The sequence below is a fragment of the Phyllostomus hastatus genome, unplaced genomic scaffold (assembly GCF_019186645.2).
Source record: "Phyllostomus hastatus isolate PE091 unplaced genomic scaffold, TTU_PhHast_1.1 phas_scaffold_12, whole genome shotgun sequence".
In the NCBI taxonomy this organism is placed as follows: domain Eukaryota; kingdom Metazoa; phylum Chordata; class Mammalia; order Chiroptera; family Phyllostomidae; genus Phyllostomus; species Phyllostomus hastatus.
The window spans coordinates 2,827,462-2,849,906 of record NW_025334007.1 but is presented as its reverse complement, the minus strand read 5'-3'; the positions used below and the strand labels follow the sequence as shown (position 1 = coordinate 2,849,906).

The following is a 22,445-nucleotide window of genomic DNA, read 5'->3' as shown; positions in this document are numbered from 1 at the left end:
ATAGGACATTTGGAAGTTACTTCCATGGGAATTCTATTTAGTTTTTGGCTTTGTAAGATCTGTTGGGATACAAAGCTAACTTTGAAATCTCTCTGTTACGGAAGAGAAAACGAAAGATAGCAGGTGCCGGTACCGCGAGACCAGAGGCAGTTTTCATGGTAGTCAGTCACAGATCCCTGCCTAACAGCTTTGCGTCATCCTTACATAGTGTCTGTTATGAATATGCACATCTCATTGGTTCGTGTTGCCTCTCAAAGGGGTCATGGCAGATGGCAAAGCTAAAGTGAAAGTTCTCTTATGGTCACTATTTGCTGACCAGCCAGGGATCAGGCAAAGACTGAGTACAGCATCAGAGAAGTGGGGGCGCATGTGTATGTGTGTGTACTTATGAGTTCTATGGTCCCACTGTTCTAGAGCATGCGGTGGAACGTGTGGCTTCTGAGGGTTGCTGCCTTTCAATACCACTAAAACACAGGGTGACAGCCTATTGGCTAGGTGACTGACTCAGGTGATCGAGAGACTCATTCGCTGGGAGACAGAACTGATAATGTCACAAACGCATCCCGATTTGAAAGCTGTGGCCTTTGCTCCGGTTTGTTTGCTTAGCGTGGGCCAGCACGGGCTTGTCTTTAGGCACCTGAGTGGAATGCGCAATGTCTTGTCCTTACATGTAATCAGGACAACAGCTATGATTCATGTTGAGAAGTAAAAGGTGCAGGCATACCTGACCACATGCAAGCTTGGGGCAACACTTTGAGCTTTGAGCCATGACATTTTTGTGTAATAAGTGGAAATGAAACTTGATTTGAATTTCATAATTATCTACTACTGGTGTGATTTAGAAGCAGCTGGTAGGTCAATATGGTGCTCTTCTTTATGCATTTTAGTGCTGAGAAAAAAACATCAATGCTAGATCTACCGCTGTTAAAGTTTCTCAGAATATTAAAATGCAAATAATGCACACACATACACATAGTAATAGTGTGATACCATCGCTTGAGACTCAGCTATAATAATATTGGTCTCTATCTGACTCAGTTTTTAATTCCATCTAAAGATGAATGATAATAATCATTGACCTATATCTACAACACGGTTCTATTTTTTTTCCTAAATGAGTTCGCTGGAGGATCTAACAGCATAAATCTATTTCCCACGAATTAAATGTAAAACTCGTAAGTGCATATGATGTCTTTAGATTCAACCAAGTATTTTTATGAATACAGATTCTCTCGGTCCACACAGAAAACCTTACTGGTGAGCAGCGGGTTGGCAATAAGTAAACGCTGCTCGGCAGGTCAGACGTGTACAGCTAGAGAAAGACCATGAAATTTAGCTCGTATACTAGGGAAAAAGCAAATCTGGAAAGGAGACGATCCATGCTGCAATTTAAAAGACTCTATATAGATTTAGAGAATTAGTCCTGTCCACATAAACACAAGGAACAAATATCTCCCAAAAGCGCTTCATTAGGCTTTGCCTTTGAAGATTTTCTTTCTTTTCTGAGGAAACAAAAACACAACAAAACACCTCCTGTTGCCCTGAATGCTAATGATGGAAGACTGTTGCTATGGTGATGCTAATTTCAACACTGTTGCCTGTGGACTTCACATGAACTCGCTGTTTTAACTTCTGCAAATGTCATTTACAAAATGAAAACCCATTAATGATTAGCGAGGGCACAATGTTCCACTTTCATTAGAATAATAAGGAATGCTGGTGCACAAAGTACAGGTTTGTGAATCGCTACGGAGCCTACACTGTCAAAATTAATTACTACTGCTGAGGATTTGCTTCTACTTTTTTAAAAGGAAGCTTTAGAATACAACAGTTGTGTTTTGACTTCAAAGGAATTTAAAACTCCCCCCTTTTTAATTTGAAGCTTAAAAAAAAAGAACATCTCCCAACAGTACACATAAAAACTCACTGTAAAGAGCAAAACGGAAGTTACAACCAAGGGGCAAATATTTCTAACTGAAAAAGAACTGAAGAGACTTCGGTCAACCTGTTGTCAGCTTTGCTTTTTTTTAAAGATTTTATTTATTTTTAGTCAGAGGGGAAGGGAGGGAGAAAGAGAGGGAGAGAAACATCGATGTGTGGTTACCTCTCGAGCGCCCCCTACTGAGGACCTGGCCCACAACCCAGGCATGTGCCCTGACTGGGAGTCCAACCAGCGACCCTTTGGTTCGAAGGCTGGCACTGAATCCACTGAGCCACACCAGCCAGAGGCATTATCAGTTTTAAAAAGGGGCAGGGGAAGTGATGGAGATAAGTTGTTTAAATATTTAAAAAATAAATCTCTGAAGAAAAAGTGCTGCATAGGACAAATTTTTTGATTTATGTGTTCACAGAAGGAAATGTGGAGACCGCTTTAAAAAAAAAAACTGGAAATAGACAAGAGGAGACAAAATGAGTTCAATTCTCTGATGGCAAAAGATTAATGTATCTTGCAACAAAGATTTTTATTTTTACTTGCACAAATTTTGAGGCAAAATCTAAAGACGGATAGAGAGGGGTATATTCCATATTTAAATTTGTTTTCCCATGGTTTGCCGCTGAGACTGTCTCGGACAACTTTATTTCTGATGCTTTAAATTGCCATTCTGTGTCCTCCTCTAGTCAATGAAATCATTAAATGCCACTGGTGCAGCCAACCAAACGCTGGTGGCTTTACTGGATGTAGAAAGAGCAAAACACATTTTTCAATATTAGACAAATCTTCTTACCGAGGCCCCCAAACTGTGGGTTTTGGAAGGATGATAAAGGAGAATGACACTAATACTCTATGTAGTCTGTGGAGTGATCCTTGAAAATCCCTATCATGTTCTGGGTGTCGAGCCAGGCGGTGTTATAGGGTCTGTATAGAACTGTCAAATGACCTGCGTTATCGAGGTGAAAGCAGAATTTGTGGTGGCTTTACTTGCCTACCTGATATTAAACCAAGAATATTTCACTGGGGGAGACAGCTAACACCTGTCTTAAAAGCGAGAAGTCAGGGCGCCTTTGCATCTAAGTATAAACCTGCACTGCTCAACCAGAGGTGGGGTATAAAATGATATGAATTAAACTTTCAATACTTCAGTAGAAAAACTTCACAAATTGAAAGAAGAGATCACCAGTATGTTCATAGTAGTTCTGGGGGTGGCGATGGGTGGTTCGGTATTTTTTTTTCTTTATTCTATTCTATGTTTTCCACAGTGAACATTTATTACTTTGGTCATGCGAGGAAGAGCTTATAAGGATTCACTGTGCGAAATATTGCTCAGACTTCTAGTCTCACCCGAGAGATGTAGAGAGAGCTGCCAAGAGGCAGTTCCCATAGTTCCACTGAGAAAAAATGCTGCACAGATAAATTTGCAACTTGTTATCGACCTTTCAGAGAAATGAGGCCCAGAACAAACAGCCACCCTGAAACGTGGAGAGTCGTCTGGGATCAGACATGGGGCCTGAGGATTTGCATACCTGGGCCAGAGGCCCCCAGGTGCCATATGAACTGACAGGGACATTACATTCCTGGAGGTCGCGTGAGGGCCCGAGAGTGAGAAGCTCCTGGGGTCCAGGTCACAGCAGTGTTCCTAACCTTTCACAGGCCTTTTCCTCTGGGAACGTCACCAGGCTCCTGCAGAGACGATGGGCCCGGATCTGGAGAAAGCTCCTCCCACTCTGGGCAGGAGCCAGCCACTGTGAACCTGCCCAAACCCTCCTCCCTTAAGGAGGCAAAGGCTTTCATCTGCACAGGGAAGGAAGCATGTCACCTGAGGGCCCTGATGGAATATCAGGGCAGTTTCGGGAAGGCAATATCACCCAGGTGGGGGAAAAAGTCTTAATCTGCAAGGGGAATGGGCTTTGGGACCATAGACAGAACATTGGTGGATACTCACTATGGGAAGGGGAAGGGAATGGGACGCTGAGGGAGCTCTGCCCCTGGAGGCGGGGCAGAAACTATCCTGAAGGCCGCATCCCCAAGACCCAGGCCAACTGTGTGCTCATCAGCACAGGAGAGAATGCTCCTGGCCCTAGGCTCCATTACCACAGTAACGGGCTTCCAGTAATAAAAGAAGGTTACCAGAGGAATTTCAAGGCTTTGGTGCCCATAGTAACACTATACCTCAACAATGATAACCATAGCAACAAACAAACTTCAAACACTGGGCCATCTCCCAGCTGGATTAAAATAAATCCTCACACTCAAAGTCTCTTGAGCTCACTATCTACTAATCTATACAAGATGCCTGGCTTTCACACCCAAAATACAAGGCATGCCTAAAGGAAGAGAGCTGTCGGTCCAAAGAGACAAAGCAATCATCAGAAGCAGACTCATGTATGTTTGCAGGCATCAGAGCTATCAGGCATATTCACCAAAATTTGTACGCTCAAAAGCTCTAATGGGAAAGGAAGGCAGGATGCGAAATCAAGTAGGGAATTGCAGCAGAGAGGGAAACTAGAAGAAGGAATCAAATGAAAATGCTAGAAATCCAACACAGTCACAAAAATGGAGAGAGGGCCTCAGATGGGCTCATCCGTGGATCTGACACAGACAAGGGAAGAATCTGTGAACTTGAAGACAGGGCAACAGGAATCCCACGAGCCGAAAAGGAAGACGGTGAACAAAATTCTGCAAATCTAATACAAATGTAATTGCTTTTCAGCCTTAGTTCCGACTCTCGACAACAGCTACTTGTCATGTTAAGTCATTTTGGTACAACGATGCTGATCGAGTATAAATAATTATGAATTAAAGACTTTATTCACAGAAGTAAGCTTTGTTAAGTATTTAATGGACTAGGGACATTCATTCCGGTTGTTAATCATGATGCATTTTTAAAATGTGTTAGTTTAAGAGTTTTAGGAAATCAGAAAGGTCCGGGATACCAAGGAAAAAGTAGTTTTTTTCTCCCACTGTCCAGAATGAATAATGGTTAAGATTTATCTTTGGAGAAAATGCCTTTTTAAATCAAAGGCCCCTTCAATAACCTCTCCCCTACACTACAACCATTATGACAATGTTGATGTGTATCTTTCTAGGCTTTTAAATTATCTTACTAAGGAACATGTATAAAGGACCCATGGACACAGCCAAAGGGGGGAAGGATTGAGGGTGGGAGGTGGGGGTGGGCAGGGCAGGCGGGAAGTGGTGATGGGAAAATGGAGACAACTGTAGTTGAACAATAAAAAAATAATAGAAAACCAGTTTTAAAATTTTGTTTTTAACATTAAAACTGTACTTCAAAAAGCGAAGAGCTTTAAAACTGCCCCCGTAAAATTTAGCATTATTCTCATTCATACCCATGGTTTCCGTCATCAGTTACAATGCAAGTGCTACCTCAGTGAGTAACTCCAGCCCAGAGCCCTGATCCTTTCTTCTAGACTCTAGACATATATTATTTGTCAACTTGGCAGGGCTTTCTAGATGTCACAAACCACCTCCGATTTAAATGTCCCCCATTGAATCGCCATCCCAAATCACCCTTTGTGTTCCCTGTCTCACTGTAAAGTGTCGTCGACTGCCCATGGCCCAGAAGTCTGGGCATGTCCCTTGACATGTCTTTCTTCTCTTTGTGTCGCATCCCCATTTTATCTGTTGTCAAGCCCTCAGGACTTTTGCCTCCTTAATCTCTCCCAAACCTCTCTCCTTTCACAGTCTCCAACCCACTGTCATCACAGTCCAAGTGCCATTCTCTCTCACCTGGATTTCATCAGTAACCTTCAAGTATATGTATCCATAGGGCCCTCGCCCAGTTCATTTGAATTAGCCAGAGAGCTTTTCAAGTTTTCTCCCCACCCCCGTCCATCAACAGTCACAGTGTCATTTGAATTCTTTGTATTGACAAGTTCCCTCCTGCTGAAGTGCCTTGCGACATGATCTCCCCTTTCTTCTACATTTGCACATTCATACTTAATATCACGACTCCATTATCTGCTCTCTGGCTACACTTTCTGGATGGCATGAGTGTTGCTGACCAAGGGTAAGCCCCTGCGCCTAGCACAGCACGTGGCGCACACACTATGGTGAATAAATACAGACTGAATGAATGAATGAATCAATCTGTCAAGAGCGTATCTTTAAACAATGATGTATTTGAGGTTTTTCTTCTTGGGCAAGGAGAATCCGTTCCTTAAGTACGTATATTAGAATTAAAGAACATTTTGGCATTTCTGTGAAATTTTGAAAGCAGTAACAAACAGCAGTTTGTTTTTACAAATGTTACTGAGGTTAAACAAAATATACCAAGTAAAAAATAACTTCCCACTAAATTGGCTAATTACGAGTGAAATTGGCCATTTATGCTTTGACAATGATCAGAGACGCCCTTGTGAACTATGCCTCTTTAGTGAATAATAATACATTTTATAGTTTGATGCTTTCATTTTAGCGTTTCAGAACAGTTCACAAATATACCAATTAATCCCTGCAATGGTATTATACTCACATATTATGGGCCAGTTCAAGGAATTTAATCGCACAATAGATTTCAAAAGCACAGGGAAAGATTCTTGGATGCCTAAGGAAAAACTCTCTCCTTCTGATCTTATTTACATGTTTTTATGTTTTTGTATAGATCTTTAATATAGAATTACTATAAAAAAGAGGCTATTTAGGCTATCTTATTGAAATCATAAATACCTTTACTCCTTAATCCCTTTATTTGGTGGGCAATTTTTTATTGTGGGAAAATATGCATAACGTGAAATTCACCATTTTTACCATTTTTTAAGCACAGAATTCAGAATTCAGTGGCATTCAGGTGCATTCACAAGATTGTACAACCATCACTATTTTCTATTTCCAGAACTTTTTCATCATCCCAAAGAGAAATTCTGTATCCATTAAACTATATCTACTTTTGGGTCATCCCACTCCTCAGCAACCACTAATTTAATTCCTGTCTCTGTGACCTTGACTATTGTAGGTACCTCATATGAGTGCAATCGCACAGTGTTTGTTCTCTTATGTCCAGCTTATTTTTTTGCAAGGTTCATCCATGTTATATCATTATCCAAATTTCATTCCTTTCTAAGGCTGGAGAATATCCCATTGCACGTATATACCGCATTTTGTTTATGCAGTTACCTGTTGATGAAAATTTGGGATGCTTCCACCTTTTGAAAAACATGAACAATGCTGTTACGTACACCAGTGTACAAGTATGTGTTTGACGCACAGCTTTCAATTCTTTGGGGGCTAAGATGAATCTTAGAAGTTCAATTGCTGATAATATGGTAATTCCACGTTTAACGTTGTGACAAACTACCAATGGTTTTCCACAGTGGCCACACCATTTTACATGCCCACCAGCAATGTATCGGGGTTCCAATTTTTCCACGTTTTCATGAACACTCTCTATTTTCTGTTGTTGTTGTTGTTTTTTAACAATAGCCATCCTACTGGGCGTGAAGTGGCATCTCACTGTGGTTTTGATTTGCGTTTCCTTCATGAATGGATGTTGAACGTCTTCTCATGGGCTTAATTCCTTTTGTAGGTTGTGTCCATTCCACATTTCCATTCAACATTTTGAATAATCCATTTTATTTCTTTTCAAAAATATGCCATGTCAAAACACGCTACACTAGTTAATAGCAACTGCCTGCCTCACCGGCTCACCTTCGGCCCCCATTTGTTTGAGGTCTGTTTCCTCCGCTAGAAGGACAGGAACTTCCCAGGAGCGGCAGCGGGGCAGGAGCTATGCCCCATTTCCAGATGCAACACTACCCGGCACAGCAGCCCGCAGTGAGAAGAGTTTGATTAATGAAACAAATCTGTTAACACATTTGCCTGTGGCAGAGCAGAAGCGAGTTTAGTATTCAAAAGTCCTAGGGTTTTTTCTTTCATCCCCGCGTGATGGCATCCCATCCCGTGACTCTATGTATGTTCATGACTTCAAAAGTTATAGCCCTTGGCCTGACTTCTTCCTGGAGTTTCAAAGTTGTATTTCCAGCTACATGCTTAGATACCCAATAGGTACCCAAACTTAACATTCCTAAACCCAGGCAGCTCCAGATGGCCAGTGGGTATTATTGGAGACTGAAAGCTTTTCAAATTACCCCTTGGTGCCAAATAGTGTCTGACAGATCTTTTTTTTTAAAAAATTTTTACTTATTTATTTTCAGAGAAAGGGGAAGGGAGGAAGAAAGAGAGGGAAACATCAATATGTGGTTGCCTCTCACACGCCCCCTACTGGGGACCTGATCTGCAACCCAGGCATGTGCCCTGACTGGGAATCAAACCAGCAACCCTTTGGTGTGCAGCCTGCACTCAATCCACTGAGCCACACCAGCCAGAGCTAAGACAAGTCTCTTGATTTTCCCTATTGAACTTGTTCATCTTCAGGTACCTGGTCCAGCCAAAAGCCCAGGAAATCTCTGTATTGCTCTCTTTGCCTCTCCCCTGACCTCAGCAACACCTGTTGTTTCCAAAATACGAGTATATCCCCTCCAACCACGCCTCGTGATCTCCACTGCTACCATTATCTAGATCTCATCTACCACCAGGGCTTTCCACACACCTATTGGTCCCTCTCCTTCCACTGCGGCTCTTCCTATTTCCCGCCCCCATCCCACATGTTCCACCAAGGATATTCACAGCAGGCACTGCGTCCTGCCAATCTAGTCTGGGCTCCATGTCCGCAATAACAAAGCTCCAGTGTAGGCCGGGGGGGCATAAGGGGAGTGAATGGTAATGGGAAAACAATACAGGAAAGATTAAATCATAAAAATTTTTAAAATGAATTAAAATGAAATTAGAACCATAAAAAAAAAAAAGCACCAGCATAAAACAAAACACCACTATCGGACTTTCCCTGGGACACTGAGAAAGATCAGTGTTTATATTCCAAAAGTTTTCCTCTTTGAGGTTGCAGAAAAAAGTATATTCAGGGCTCAACCTCCAGAACCTTTTTGTTTACAAACCAGGGACACTTTGGTAATTTTTAACAAAATTGAAAGGAAGATTGGGCAGTGAGTGTACTTTATATTGTGCACATTAAAATAAACAAACGAACCATATTGCCTGCCAAGGTTTTTTTGTTGCTGTTTATGGTTGGATGATTTGAACTACTGTAGAAGAAAACCACAGGAAGTCCCAGATGGTTAGGCGTTTAAAGGATTATCTTCTTTCTTTGAAAAGGATACATGAGACTTGGAAATTGGAAAAATATATTTACTGTAACACTCAAGTCAAAGTATCAAGAATTGCCCAATTAGGATTTATATGAAATTAGTTTTCCAATGTTAAAACATGGATGAGACTATACCTTTATAATGTATAGTATACACTTAAGAGGGGACTTTTATTTCCTCTGACTGATTTATAAGCAGAGGTGATGCAACAGTGTTCATGACCACTCACCTTATTTTCCAGAGTAATGAAGTTCAAAGAGTAACACAATTATGTAAGGGCATACATATGATTTTATAACATCTATAGAATTTACATCTCTGTACACTTGTGCCTAAATTTAATTTTTTATTAGTTTATTATTTCATCTCTGCCTTACTTTGGCGTTTTATTTCCCAAATTAAATTTCTCATGCATTTCCTTAGGTACATTATTAATCTATACAATGACAATAATCTGTTCACTACAGATACCACCATTTATTATCTTTGTAATTATTTCACCATGTCTCCATTTTCATTTTGTAACACACATAGGTAGGCAAAGACAAGCAAAAAAAAATGAGTCCTAAACTGACAGAGTACTGTGAATAAATTCAAGAGAAGCTGGTAGAGTCAAGCATGAAACTCTGAATAAAGTTGTCACCTTTGGGAAGTACATCCAACAACTGGTCCTCTGTTCTTCATTCTGCTGTTTATAACACCTGGTGATAAAGGTGTTTGTTCACCATGGAACCAGACGTCATCTGGATAAAAATATTGCTGATCTGGGAGTCATGCTTCCTCGAGCAATACTGATCTACTGGGAGATTTTTTTCCCCATTCTTATGCAGTGTTTTTAATTTAAAATATTTTATGTTTACTTTGGGCTTTTCCCAGTGTGTTACTGAATTAATTCTATATTTTTCAGGCCACAGCAAGTCCGTGTGAATGTACGGCCCGACGTGTCAGAGGATATTACTCAGTATATTGCTCGGCTCATCCCAGATCTTTCACAGGTGGCTGTTTTTATGTATTCTAGTAGACGTCAGGATTTCTTGGTTTTAATTTTAAAGAAATGTTCCACATCTGAGTCCTCTGATACCTCCTGAATTATAGTTACAGTTACAGTCAGATAACTTCTCAAGAAAAGTGACTTTGGAAGTTGGAGTATGTTTTCTTTATCCTTCTATATTAATTTTTTTTTCAGTTCACAAGTCAAAGTACGATTAGCATGCTTTGAATCTACCAGCCGGTAGAGAAAGATGAAGCTTTTGCGTCAACATTGAGCTGCTTCCTCTTAGCTTATACATCTTCTGAAGCAATGCATTCAAGGACTTGGAATATAATTGGCAATTTTGTTGATGATGAATGAGGCTGAGCAGAGTGAGGATGACTTTTGCCACTCTGCCGCGCTTCCCAGGAGAAGAAATGGCTCAGCGGCTGAGTATACAAAACATTACTTAGATAAACAACTCCAAGTGCCTTGATGATGAAGACTATTTAAAAACATATAATGAGAGGCCTTCCCCTCTGCCAAAATAAAACAAAACTGTATTTGGAAAAAAAAAACACCCCTGCCTATCTTTTAAACGTGTATTTACTTTTTATTTAAAAAATATATTTTTTAAGATTTTTATTTATTTATTTTTAGAGAGGGAAGGGAGGGAGATAGAGAGAGGAAACATCAATGTGCGGTTGCTGGGGGTCATGGCCTGCAACCCAGGCATGTGCGCTGACTGGGAATCGAACTTGCAACACTTTGGTTCGCAGCCTGTACACAATCCACTGAGCTATGCCAGCCAAGGCTAAAAAAAATATTTTTTAAATTTATTTTTAGAGAGAGGGGAAGGGCGACAGAGAGGGAGAGAAACATCAATGTGTGAGAAAAACATCAAGAGAGAAGCATGGATCACTTGCCTCTCATACGAGCTCTGACTGGGGACTGAACCCGCCACCTAGGCACGTGCCCTGATGGGAAATTGAACCAGTGGCCCTTCGCTTTGCAGGACATCCAACCAACTGATCCACACTGGACAGAGTTGGCTGCCTTTTTAAAAACATTAACATTAGACATGCAATTAATCTATTTTCTATGTCTTTGAGAATGACAACTACTATTTACCAGAGAATGGCACAGAATGGTTGAGTATAACTAAATATTTCACTTCAGGTCTTTTCTTCCCCACTGGGTGCCTCTATGGCTCTGTCTCAATTGCTCAGATTCTATCACCTGCCTGATCCCATCTTCTTTCAAAAGCTTTTATTATTAAGTCATAGGCCTATAGGCAGTCACTGAACAACCTTAGTTTGTGAAGGCAGCCTGTGCATTTTGATAGAAACAGGATTTGAAGGCATTTTTGTAAGATATCCTCACAACAGTTCTAGAAATAGGAGCTGCTAAAGGAATATATTCACTTCAAAATACTTTATCTCTGCCCTGAGTGGCGTGGCCTGGTGGGCTGGGCATCGTCCCACAAACCGAAGGGTCGCTGGTTTGGTTCCCGGTCAGGGCACATGCCTGGGTTGTGGGCCATGCCCATGGTTGGGGGCGTGCAGGAGGCAGCTGATTGATGTTTCTTTTACATCGATGCTTCGCTCCTTCTATATCTCCCCCTCTTCCCCTCTCTCTAAAGTAAATAAATAAAATCTTTAAATTTTTTTTCTCTAAAACAGAAACTTTCAAAGATTTTCACTGTATAGGACAGTTCAACCAGGCAACCAACTCCATCAAGCACTTCTTTCTGCTCTCAATCAATTGAAATACACAAGAATGAATAAACTGGTGACTGAAATCCCTTCCAAGTTTAATTTAATCAACAGTAATTCCAGTGGGATTACCTAGAATAAAAACATTATATGGAACACCTTTAATCTACTATCTATTCCAAGAACACCTATTAGGATCATAGCGCCGTTCCCCAAAATGTGCTTAATCCTCAAATCAGAACACAATATCAAGCATGTATTCTCAATTTCATATGGGCAAGATAATAAAGCACTAAGGAGGAGGTGAAGATGGAGAAGGAACAAATATTGAGAAGTTCATGGGGAGATAAGAGATATGAAAATTAACAAAAACATTTTGAAAGTTAAATAGTAAAGATGACTTAGGACTTTAAGACAGTTACAAATTTCCTTGTTATCTCTTGGATAGATTCCAAGGTAACTTTAAAAAAAGTTAAATATTATTTATATAATTGTCTTCCTCCCATTTACATAATTTTCAATATAGAAATGTACCACTGTTTCAAAAGGTCATTAAGCTTGACAGTGGCCTTTTCTTAGACCTGTGATTTTTTAGAACTGGGGACAACATAGTAAAGGGAAATACATTGGCACATTCATCCTGCTTTTCTTCCCTTTCTTTCATGGCAAAGGGACGGACTTTCTACATTAAAAGAGCCCTGGCTGATGTAGCTCTTGTAGCTGGTGTAAAGGACTGAGTGTGGGTCTGCGAACCAAAGGGTCGCTGGTTCGATTCCCAGTCAGGGCACATGCCTGGGTTGTGGGCCAGGTCCCCAGCAGGGGGTGCTGGAGAGGCAACCACACATGGATGTTTCTCTCCCTCCTTTTCTCCCTCCCTTCCCTTTTCTCTAAAAATAAATAAAATCTTTAAAAAATAAATGAAAGGAAATGCATGTTGTTTAAGCAGAAAGGGTTGAATTTGAAGCTGGACTCACAGAAATGATAGACTCTTTTGTAGTACCAATGTGTATTAGCCTCTCAAAGGGCTATAGGGAAGCACCAGGCACACATCATTCTTTCCCTGGAGAAACCTCAAGTAAGCAGACACACCTCCCTAAAGTATCCCTGTACTTTTATTTTTTTCATTATTTTTTTTTATTTTAATTGTTGTTCAAGTATGGTTTTCTGCCTTTTACTCCCATCCCAGCCCACCCTGTACTTTTATATTATGATATGTTTTGGTTTCATATTAACTGAAATTTTTTTTTTAACCATTTACATGGAAACACTGACATTGAAAGGAAGCCAGTTCATGTTTCCAGAGGCTTCTATTTTATAATCTGGTAATGACAAAAATAGAAAAGTGCTCATGTGACCATGCCCCGTTTTCCATGCAGTTATGACTCATAAATCCAGAAATTCCAGGTTTATTTACAATCAGGAAAGGACTCAGACCAAGTGTAGCTTGCTACAAACTTTTTATAGAGAGGGGCTTTCAGGTATGTTTCTGTTCGCTAAACACCATTAACGAGATTAACAAAAGGGTCTGGGGGGTCATTAACGTGTTTATAAGGTGGTCTGCTGAGGTGAGGTCATTCACTACCCTCACGTGCCCCGGGGAATAAATCACAGGCCTGCTGTTCATATCCTTACCTCCCTCCTCCCCGTCCTCGGTTTCCTCTCTCTCTTCCCTCTCCCTCCGTCCTCTCTTTCTCTTTACATATATTTATATCTATCTATGTATCCATCCATCCATCCTATACACATACACATGTGCATACACAACTAAGGTCACATGGTTGGGGAGAATGATGCACTGCTGGGTCATCATTAGCAGGACTTGAGTAAGCCAGCAGCCTCTGAGTCTCAACTATTTCTTCTTTACTGGACAGCCACTGGTGGTATTATCCCCATAAAGGGAAGGATACAGCTAGCCTCTCACTTAGCACGTAGTAGGCACACATTAAACTCTACTTTTGTCCTGTTTAGGAGGTAAGATGGACAATAGCCACGAGATCCTCCTTTTATAGAAAGCTGAAGGCCAAGCAAAAGTGCTCACACCAAAAGGAAACAAAAGGAAAGCCTTCTAAAGCAATGAAGAGGCCAGTTAAAAATTACTCTTTGCACTGACTCTCTGACATGCAGTGGCTTTGGGGACCAAGATGGATGTTGATAAGCTGAGAGAAAGGAAAAACAGAAAAAGCAATTGAAAGCTTCAGGAGGAGTGGGGAAGCGGCTCCCATTCATCCACCCGGGAGTTAATGATGTCGCAGAGGATTCGATCATTGGCTGAATGCTGACAGCAGGCTAAGCCCCATATAGGACCTGCTCTTAGGAGCTTTGCAGACTGCTGAAAGCAGAGGGGCTTTTTTTTTCTATCTTGTACCAAGAGTTAACATTTTTCGCAATGTTACAGCACGGATTTATACAAGGCACTGTTTATTTGTTTAAAGAACAAAATTACACGTGTATCTGCATGCTAACATTTCCTCCAGAAAAGCATTCCATCCCTTTCCTCGCCCCCTCTCCCCCACGTTATCCCCTAGAATGAGGCACGGGGGACACTGAATGGGATTTGGTGTTTTCCCGCTGCGAAAAGGACATTTTCTGCAGCCGGGCCGGTGTTCAAAGGACTAGGGTTCTAAGGCAATTCTCCAAAGTGGGGAGGCGGTTCAGGGTTATTCAGTTCTTTTCCAATGCTGTCGGGACCGCTGCTGACCTCTGTGAAGACCAGAGGACGCTGCTTCCCAGGGGGACAGGCTAAGAAGCAATTAGAGAAGCCCAGGAGAGGCTCAGGAATGTTTGGGAATTCACACATAGCCCAAATGATGTGGGAACTCCAAGAATGAAAATAAACTAATTTGACCCAGGCCCTATTTGTGTCCTAGGAAATATTCCAAACATGTAGCTAATAGTGCAAATATCTGCATGAGTGTTTCCCTGAAAAACCCCATTCAGTATCTAGTAAACGTCCATGACACTTCAGTTTCAGACGAGGAAGGCTAATGAGTAGCGCTCAAGTGCCAGAGAGGGGAAGGGGTGTGAGGTTAAGTAAATTTTTCAAATTACGGCGTCGGAATATGATAAAGCTTGGTTGCAAGTGCAGATCTGTTGGCTGCTACAGCCTGTTCTTTTCTGCCATGTGACTATGGAAGAAAGAGCGCGTTTCAGAAAGTTAGAAGACGAAAATAAAAGAAGAGCTGAAATAATTGCCTCCACTTCTTTGGGGGAGACAGACCCAAATAAATTCTCACTACACTTTCACGTTCCCACGAGTGCCATGTATGAGGCAGGGGACATCTGTGCCACACATGTGGAATGCTGATGTAACAGATCATGGGTCTGTACCCAACATTATATTTTAGCGGTCCCATATATGTGTATATGTACATATGTGGCCACTTTTAAGCATTACATGTAACATACAGAATGTTACAAAAATTTTCTATAAAATAAAGACTTAATGCCATTTTCTTAAGATTCAATGGCTATTTAAAAAAATTTTTTAAAAGATTGTATTTATTTATTTTTAGAGAAAGGGGAAGGGAGAGAGAAAGAGAGGGAGAGAAACATCAATGGGTTGCCTCTCATGCGCCCCCTACTGGGGACCTGGCCTGCAACCCAGGCATATGGCCTGACCGGGAATCGAATGGACGACCCTTTGGTTTGCAGACCGGCGCTGAATCCACTGAGCCACACCAGCCAGGGCAGATTCAATGGCTGTTAGATCCCAGGCCCCAAAGTAGATGCTATACATGAATGGTTAGTGAAACATAGCAGCTGATCAATTTAAAGCTCACCCAACCACTGGAAAACCAAAAGCAGCATCACGGGCACTATTTACACAAAAGAAAAAGACTCCAGTTGTACTGAAAGAAAGAAAGCCATAACTCAGAGTGGCCTCAGGTATTATGTAGTTCTATTTCCTTATTGTTGATGGGGAAACTCAGTCTCAGATTGGCTGACTTATACCCCAAATCATATTGCTTAGATAAAGACAAGAGAACTCTATACACCTCAGGACTTAGTATGTACCATTCACATACACATGCTAAGGACTGGCTCCTTTGTACCAACAAATAAGAGACATGAGAAACTCTATAATAGATTCAGCACACTTTCTAATATTAAAGTTGATGTCCAGAGGATATGACAGACACAGTTTGGTGGTAGATCTACATTGACACACAGACACTAGAAGAATTTTGGAAGGAGTTAGAAAACTGCGCCCTGGCTGGCGTAGCTCAGTGGATTGAGCACGGGCTGCAAACCAAAGCATCGCCGGTTCGATTCCCAGTCAGGGCACATGCCTGGGTTGCAGGCCATGGCCCCCAGCAACCGCACATTGATGTTTCTCTCTCTCTCTCTTTCTCCCTCCCTTCCCTCTCTAAAAATAAGTAAATAAAATCTTAAAAAAAAAAGAAAACTGCAAAGCATGTAGAATTGCTGGTGTGTGTTCATTCATTCGTTCATTCATTCAAATATCTACTGAGCATGTGCTATCTGTGAGGCACTATGCTAGAAAAAGAAATACAGCACTTACCCTTTTGGAATCTGTTATTTCAGTCAAAGTTATATGTATTGGATTATAAAACTGTAAAGAAGGTTGTGCGAGTTTTGTTACGAACCTAGGAGACGCAGAAGACAGCAACATCTACATCTACCAGCAAGGTCCACACAACCAAAGGCCAGAATCAGGCCTCGGAATAACACTACAGCATCTCGTTCACTCTCTTTCAGCTAATATCTTCAAGGGAACTGTTTTCCTGATTCTATCATCAAGTATGCATGACTGACGATTCCTTCCTTGTGGTCCCAGAGCTTTAATGAGACTCAGCTAATGTGACCTTTGGAACCATCAAACTGTGGAGGAGAAAGCAGGGCGGCGAAGACTGACCTCGGGGTTATCTTTGTGTACTAAAGCCTTTCGAAAAGTCAGGGCACCAGGCTTTTGGCAGCAATTTCACAAATTGAATTACCCGGAGATATTCACCAGCATCCTCGCAAGACTGACAGCTGAAATTAGACAGCCGATCCTCTGTTACAGCCACTTCCTGTTATCAGTGGTGCTAAACAGTTAAGTAAAAGGTTTAATATTATTTGTCCTTTCTATCCCGATAAGATTGATGGTGCAATAAGAACCCTCAAGGGCAATATGAAGATTCATTTTCACTCCTCTGGAAAACTGCTAAAAACCATTTCTATTTCCAAGTCAGTCTTTATAAAATAGGAGAATGTCAGGATTGGGAAAGACTTGTGGTAGCGTGTGATGAAAGATGGAGAAACCGAGGCCCGGAGAATATAAGTGATTCACCTGTGGTCAACTAGCTGTTTAACAGCAAAGCTGGAAGTAGACTTCATTCTCCTGATGCCCGATCTATTTACTATTTCTGCTACTTTGTCATGTCTTGTCAGCTGCTAAAAGGTATACTTTGAAGAAAAAGATACGTGTGAAGGATCTCACCAGAAACAGCGCAAAAGTGTATACTACAGTAGTGAATGCTTCCCGAGATTTAGCAACCGCAGGGTCTTTTGCAGGAAAAAAAAGGACTGGTTTCTCTAAAAATCAGACCCTTCCTGAGGGACAAATAATGGAAATAGAAGGTCAAACACTTCAGCTGGTATCACAGAAAAGGAGCAGCAAACCAGCCTTTGGCTAGAACTGATATACAGGGACCGGCACAATAACACCCTTTTTTATTACAAAATCTTCTATTACAAAATCATAGGCATGCCATTCTGTAACACAACAATATCACACTCACACACACACCATATACCATTTTAGGTGAAATGTTCAAATGAAAACTATACACTATCACACCCATATTATTACCCTACCAACCACACTCAAGCAGGCCTTACTTCTGCCGGGCCCTGTATGTAGAATGGGTTATGATCTCAATCGGTGTCTCCATTCCTGCATCAATGGGAGACAGCGAATAGCATTTACTTTCTTCATGACTGAGTGGAGACTAGAGACCAATATTGGCTAATGAATTGAATAACCAATATTTGGGCCATTCCGGTCACAACATCCCAAGGAAGATACAATAGCTGGAAAGGCAGCTAAGATGATGGGGGGAATGCTTATCTGTCATTCAAGGACAGACTCAGGCTTACAATTTCTCAGACTGGGAAGATGCAGATAAAAAGGGGTTAGTAAAGGGATGTGGGATCCAAGTGTACTCTGGGTAAATATAATTGTATTCATTGAATTCCATAGCTTTGAGTTGGGGCCATCCCTCGAAGTTCAAGGATGTAGATCGAAGAGAAGTGGCGATAGACCTCTATGGATTCATAGGGAAATCAGTACATTTGTAAAACTTACATGCCTACAACAAGGCTGAAGTGGAGAATGGGAAAAGTTAAAGAACCCATTGGATATGCTCCATGCCGACTGATTTACAATGCATCCTAATTGGTAAGAACGGACACTGCCAGGTTAACTGACAAACAGCCATTGGCCCTGTATCTGGGACAGAGGTCTGGGCTCGTTGCCCTGGTGCTCTGACCCAGGCTGCTATTTCCTGTGCTCCTATTATGGCATCTATGCAGGAACACCCTGCATGCAAGTCGGGCATTCCTAAATTCTTCTGACAGTCCAGAATACCGAAGAATAATTTTCTCACTGATTAAGAAAGCGAGGGAGTCCTAGCTCTTGGCTCCATTTGGCTTCCCCATATGGGAGCCTGCAACATAAAAAGGTGAAAGAAATCCTAACAGAATGCAGCAGCTGGTTAAAGGCTATTATATTGAAATTTTCATGAGCTTGACAGTAGGCCAAAAAAACTACAAAATGGCAGAGTGTGGAAAAGGCAGTTGTAACAGGTTGAACATTGCTGGTGATTATTTCTTCAGTGGCAATGAAAACTGTAATCAAATAACCTGAAAGAGACGCTGGCAGAGAGAAGAGAGCCCCAAGGGAGAGGGAATATGAAAACTGTAACAATGATGTATGCTATGGCCTAATAAACTAGACAAACACGTCGTCTGAAGTCTCAAAATCAAGGTTCTTAGCGTCGTCTGAAAAGCTGGTGTCAGGATGCGAACATAAACACTGTCTGATTTGCAATCTAGAGCAGAAGAAGTTGTTAATGACTTACAACCTCAAGGATGAGAACACAGCTCAACAACTAACCGGAGCCGTGCTACTGGTGGAGAAACCTCTTGTTATTTAGATGATCAGTTTCTCCCAGCGCTGCAGAGGCTAAATCTATAAAGCATTAAACAAATCTCCAGAGAGGACACCTGGCTTTGCAGCTGGAAAGGCGTGCTAAAAACTCTTGAATATAAAGCAAGATAGACAAGATAAGAAAGATGAAAAATCGGGACTGGCTGAAAGAATGCCATTACATATTTACTTATCATCATTGTTATTTGCGGACCAACAAGGAATCTCAAATTGTGAATGGCATTTGTCAGGGCATGAAGGCCACTGGTGCTCATATATCAAAGGAATCTACTTTAAAGAGAACACCATAGACGATAGTACTGTGGAATAATAATCACAGATGCCATTGATAATCTGGTCAATGCGTATTTTCTGAACATGTGGTCTCTCTATTATAGTAGAATGTTTTAGAGGGAAATTTGAGAAATTATAAAATGCCTATTTTCAAGTGGATTATAATTGTAGAGAGACTTGGTCTTCATAAAGTTTCAGAGGTATCTTTTAGAAATGATGTCATCCCTCATTTCAAGGAACTGATCAGCTCAGAGGCTCTGAAGGTGTCCATACTCACCTTTGCACTGATTTGTTCTGTCTATTGTTTTATGTCTCTTAACATTATACTAGGGAGCGTAATGGTCCTTAAGTATACAGCAAGATTTGAGCTCTTTCAATAGGTACCCAGAAGAATTAGAGTTGAGAGGACATCATATTTGATCCTAATTAAACAGTAGAAAAATAGAATTCCTGCAGTATTTTAAACTAAGCATTCATACTATGTTAATAATTAAAATAAAAATAATTAAAAAATAAAGATCTGGGGAAACAGCTGAGATCTTGGGTTTTTGAATTGCGACAAGGCCATGAAATGAGTCACCTTCACTGATTCTCTGAGCTAAAAAGGGCCTTACATACCATCAAGTCAAACTCCTTTATTTTACATACTTTTTTTTTTAAATACTGAGTTTCTTTTCTTTTCTTTTTAAGATTTTATTTATTTATTTTTAGACAGAGGGGAAGGGAGAGAAAAAGAGAGGGGGAGAAATATCAATGTGTGGTTGCTTCTTGCGTGTCCCCCATCAGGGGCCTGAACCACAACCCAGGCATGCGTCCTGACTGGGGATTGAACTGGTGACCCTTTGGTTCACAGGTCAGTGCTCAATCCACTGAGCTACACCAGCCAGGGCTATATACATATTTTTAAAGATTTTATTTATTTATTTTTAGAGAGGGGGTGGAAGGGAGAAAGAGGAGACAAACATCAATGTGTGGTTGCCTCTCATGCGCCCCCTACTGGGGACCTGGCCTGCAACCCAGGCATGTGCCCTGACTGGGGATCAAACCAGCGACCCTTTGGTTTGCAGGTCAGCATTCAATCTACTGAGCTACACAAGCCAGGGCAAACTCCTTTATTTTATAAATGAGGGACCAAGATCTGTACAGGTTAAGTAACTTGCTCAAGGCCACACAATCAACTAATATCAGAGCCAGGACTAGAAATCAAGTGTTCTTTTCCCCAGGTCTATGCCCTTACCAAGACCGTTACCATGATCTTCAGGTTGGTGGAGAGCACTGGACAAGCGGGAGGACACACAGCGAGCAGCTGGTAGCTGCTCTGTCATTCCATTGAAGAACAGCAAGGGATTCATTTACGGGGGTGGGGGGGTGTTATAGCATTTCTGGAACTTTTCTCCTGTTGATTTTTTGGTTTGAATTCATTTTTACTTCCCCAATGCAAGGTACTGGGATCTTTTGTAGTAAGTATAACATCAAGGAGAAGATAAATATTTAAGGATTTAAGGAAAGGGACAGTGAAACTTGGTGAGGGGAGGGGACAAGTGTAGGAATTTCCAGGAGACCTTTAATGAGCCCCAAACAAGTAATTATTTGGAGAAAAATGGCTTAAAGATGTGTTCCATTCTCAGCCAGGTCTTATTTCAGCTCATAAAGGTTGGATAAAGCGAGAGCTTTATAAATGGGTTGAAGAAGTAGCAGTTTTCAAAATCTGAGTCAGAAACAAGTTTGTCATGACAAAGACATTGATGTAGATGATAACCTGTAAGAGTCTGAATAAAATGCTTTGAATAAAATACAGGATCCGGCAGGAGTAAGGCCTGCTTGAGTGTGGTCGGGAGGGTGATAATATGGGTGCAATAATTTATAGTTTTAATGTGACCACTTCACCTCAAATGTCCTAGGGTGTGCTTGAGTGTGATAGTGTTATGTTACAGAATGACATGCTTATGATTTTGTAATAAAGATTTTGTAATAAAAAGGGGCATGATTTGCGCCAGACCCTGTATATAGAGGATGTAAGGCAATATAGTGCGTATCTGAATCAATATATTGTTTAATAAAACAGGTGATTTAGAATAGGTATTTAAAATACGCAGAGCGACTCAATCAATAATTCTATATAATAAAAACAAGATCAAATTTTAAGATAAGAAAATTAAAAAGCAGAATCAAAGCATATTAAAGGAGAATGTTAAATATAAGAGGCATGCTGTCTGGAAACATTTAATAAGACAAACCCTTCCTACAGGATGTGTCTTCCCTTGAAGAGCCAGGAACCCCCTCACCCCCATTCTTCTGAGTTAACGAAATTAAGGCATGAAATCAAATTTCTTGAGAAGTGCAGTAACGAACATCTAGGAGCGCTGTTATTGCTCTAGAACTGAACTATGAAGGATCCAGTGGAAGAATAAAAACAGATGTGATAAAAGATGGCAGGCCGACCAATTGGAAAAACATTTAATATTTTCAGTCCGATGCACTGCAGAGGTACGTCCAGAGACTGTAGTCGCTATCGAAGTCTATTTCGTGAATGTGATTCATTTTCATTGTTGTTGAGGTAGTTGAGTCCAAGTTAAATTTAAGTTGGACTCCCGCAATCGATGAGATACCGTTAAGGTATCATGAAAACACAACATCTCTCTTGCCTCCCTCTTCCACGTGGACCGAGCGGATCCTAATGTATTTCATGCAGCATCCTGCAGAAGGTGCTTCTAAGCGCCTGTATTCCTTTGACGGACAGTAATCGCCCCAGAAAAATGGTATCATTCTGTTGTTATGTCAAAAATGCTGAGCGCTATATTCTGAGAATGAACACTTCAGCCCCACAAATCCAGGACCTGCTGCTGACTGCCTTTTGCGTTCATAAAGTATTTATTCCCCTAAAACAGTTTGCGTACATATAGTGGCAGAAATCTTCCATCTTTATTTGAAGAAGAAATGCGGGAAAACCCCTCGGTCTATTCAGCTGTTCTTGTAGGTACTCACTTCCACTGACAATGATATTCTCAGCAGCACTTTGCTTCTGCTGTGAAAAGGCCACACCACCTCCAATCCCAAAACAGCACACAGGCTGCATGAAATGGATTTTTTCCTAAAGGCAGCTCTGTATTACATCAGCAAATTTTCACTGGTAATTTAAGTGTGAGTTGATTACCCAAGCTTCCTCGGGGAAGAAAGAACTAGGTATTATAGGCCA

The 22,445-nt window shown here is 41.1% G+C and overlaps 1 protein-coding gene across 5 annotated transcripts in view; it reads right to left on the bottom strand.

Annotated features, from left to right (window-relative positions):
* The window catches only part of DMD (dystrophin), a 1,939,942-nt gene that overhangs the window by 175,880 nt on the left and 1,741,617 nt on the right, over positions 1-22,445 (bottom strand). The window lies entirely within an intron of this gene.